This window comes from Carlito syrichta, unplaced genomic scaffold (genome assembly GCF_000164805.1).
Source record: "Carlito syrichta isolate Samal-C Ts95f unplaced genomic scaffold, Tarsius_syrichta-2.0.1 Scaffold303417, whole genome shotgun sequence".
NCBI classification, from domain to species: domain Eukaryota; kingdom Metazoa; phylum Chordata; class Mammalia; order Primates; family Tarsiidae; genus Carlito; species Carlito syrichta.
In genome coordinates, this window is record NW_007247513.1 from 363,023 (window position 1) to 366,274 (window position 3,252).

At 41.0% G+C, this 3,252-nt stretch overlaps 1 pseudogene; it reads left to right on the forward strand.

Moving 5' to 3' along the window:
• Positions 1 to 2,187: 2,187 nt before the first annotated feature.
• LOC103260904 lies at positions 2,188 to 2,969 on the forward strand (annotated as a pseudogene).
• Positions 2,970 to 3,252: the final 283 nt, after the last annotated feature.

Consider the following 3,252-nt stretch of genomic DNA (forward strand, 5'->3'; position numbering starts at 1 on the left):
ACCCCCTATTAGAAACTGGACTGCACCGCAGGAGGTGAATGGCCAGTAAACAAGCAAAGCTTCATCTGTATTTACAGCCGCTCCCCATCATTCACATTACCACCTGCTCCACCTCCTGTTAGATCAGCCGCAGCAGCGTTAGTCTCATAGGAGCACAAACCCTATTGTGAACTGCACATGCGAGGGATCCAGGTTGCCCACTCCCTATAAGAATCTGATGCTTGATGATCTGAGGTGGAACCGAGGTGGTGATGCTAGCACTGGGGAGAGGCTGCAAATACAGATTAACATTAGCAGTGAGGTTTGACTGCACAGAAACCACAATAAATCAATTGCTTGCAGAATCATATCAAAATGCTATCAATGAGTGGCAAGTGAGTTGATGTACTTCAATTGTACAGTTGCATCTGGTGGCAGGTTTTAAATCAGAATCTGACACTTATTTTAGTCTGCTCATGACTCACCTACTATTTATATACCACTTTTGTCTGCACCTCTTTCCCACACTGTGTCAGTCACAGTTTTGTTAAGCTCACAAGTTAACCCTAGTCAAAAATGAATAAAAAATTGACATCACTGGAGAGCTTCTTTGAAAAGGAGAAAAGACCTAATGATGAGACAGCAGAAGACTCTAAGACTGCCATCAAAAAGAAAGCTGCATTTAAAAGAAAATACCAAGATTCTAATTACATTATGGGTTCATTTTAACAGGTAATTCACATTCTCCAAGTCTGCTTTGAATAATATGTGGCGACCAACTATTCCATGAAGCCATGAAACCTACAAAATCGCTTTGCCACGTGGAGATGAAGCACCCTACATTAAAAGACTAAACTTTGGAGCTTTAAAAAAGTAAATAAATTAACAGAATCAATTATTAAAGGCCATCAGGTCATCAGATGGATCTGTACTAACAGCATCATTCTTAGCGGCGAACCAATATTGCTAAAACTACGAAGCCCTTTACTATTTGATAAAGAGTTGATCCTGTCTGCTGCTAAGGACATTTGTCATGAGCTTTTAGGAGACACTGCAGTTCAAATGGTGACACATGTTTCTCTTTTAGCTAGCACCATAACTTGGTGAATTGATGAAAAAGGAGAGGATTTTGAAACACAATCATTAGAGAGGATTCATGAGTCATGGTATGTAATCCAGGTTGATGGGTCTACAGATGTTGACAATAAGGCAATAATGCTTATTTCTGAGTGACATATTTTTCAGGAGGATGTGCATGAGGATATATATTAAGTGCACTTTTGTTGCCAACTAATACCACAGCTGCAGAACTAATCAAGTCTTTGAATGACTACATAGCAGGAAAATTGAATTGGTTATTTTGTGTTGTTATTTTGTGTTGAATTGGTTATTTTTTGTTGTTATACACAAAATTGTTATTTTGTGTATATGCATGGATGGAATGGCTGCCGTGACTAGTCAACTTTCTGGTTTCATTGCTGGGGTCAAAAAGGCCACTTCTGAATGTGAGTCTATGCACTGTCATCCATTGCGAAATGCTTCCCAGGAAGATTTGTTATCTGCACTTAACAATGTTTTGTAGGATGTGATAAAATGATCAACCACACTGAGGTTCAGGAGAAAGACGGCAGCATCTACAGCTACAGTGGAAATGTAGTAGTCTAGAAACTCACGGTTCTTGGTGTGTCTGCTGATGCTGGGGATGATGGGGTCTGGGAAGACTACATTTGTACAGAGGCTCATGAGACACTAGTATAGCTAAGACTCTCTACTTTATGTGATCAATCTGGATCCAGCGAACATGAACTTCCGTTCCCTGCCAATATTGATATTGATGACACTGTGAAGTATAAAGAAGTTACGAAGCAATATGGTCTTGGGTTCAATGATGGCATAGTAACCTCACTCAATCTCTTCGCTACCAGATTTGATTAGGTGATGAATTTTTTTTTTTAATTGGAGACTCACTCTGTTGCCCTGGCTGGAGTGCAGTGGCACACTCACGGTCACCGCAGCCTCAACCTGCTGGGCTCAGATCATCCTACCGTCTCAACCTTCCAAGTAACTGGAACTACAAGCATGTGCCACCATGCCCAGCTAGCTTTTTGATTTATTGTATAGACGAGGTCTTGTCAAATTGCCCAGGCTGATCTCATGGGCTCAGACAATCCTCTTACCTCAGCCTTCCTAAGTGGTCGGATTATAGGCATGATTAAATTTATTAAGAAAGCTCAAAACATATTTAAATATGTCTTAATTGACTCACCTGGACATTTTGAGGTTCTCACCTGGTAAGCTTCTGGGATCATCACTGAGGCCCTGACATCTTCATTTGCAACAATTGCCATCTATGTAATAGACAAATCATGAAGTACAAATCCAGTGACCTTCATGTCCTGTGCGCTCTATGCCTGCAGCATCTTGTACAAAACCAAGCTGTATTTCACTGAGGTCATGAATAAAGCTGACCTCATTGATCAGAGTTTTGCAGTGGAATGAATGTAGAATTTTGAGGTCTTCCAGCATGCCTTGAATCAAGAGATCACATACATCAGCAACTTGGCCAGTTCAACTAGCCTGATGCTGGATGAGTTTTACAGTATGCTCAGAATTGTGAGTATGTCTGCTATTCTGGGCACTGGCTTAGAGGATCTCTTTGTGCAGGTCACCGTTATTGCCAAGGAATACAAACAGGAGTATCATCCTGAATATGAACGTCTTTAGAATCGCTGGTCAGTGCACAGAGCCAACAGCAGAAAGAACACTTGGAATGCCTTTGCAAGGATATGGACTCAGTAGCCTTGGATGCAGAGCCGGTCAAAGATAACTTATCTGCTGTGCTGGACTCTTCTGACTTGATCTTGACTTGAGGAATGTTGGGTGAAGATGAGGAAGCAGACTGTGACAATGATGACATCGATCACAGAGTTACTGGGGAAAGTCGCGAAAAGCACAGCACAAGGAAAGAAACAACTGACAATAGAGGTTAGGACACTTCATCTGCTTCTAGAAATCCACAATTTTGGAACTCCATGTGAAAGAATTATCCTTACCTCTGTTTGGGGCACTAAAAGCCCAGTGTTCTTCAAAGTCTCAGTGCTTCTCTTATTAAGGAAATTTTGTGATAAAGTCAGGAAATGAAGATGTGGCAGGTGCATGCTGATTCTTCCACGGCTTTTTCTTTGTACTTATGCAAGGAAGGGTATATTGATTGTTCTTGGAAGCTGATATCCCTTCAAACATAAAACTTCAAGTTTTATCATTTGAACTCAA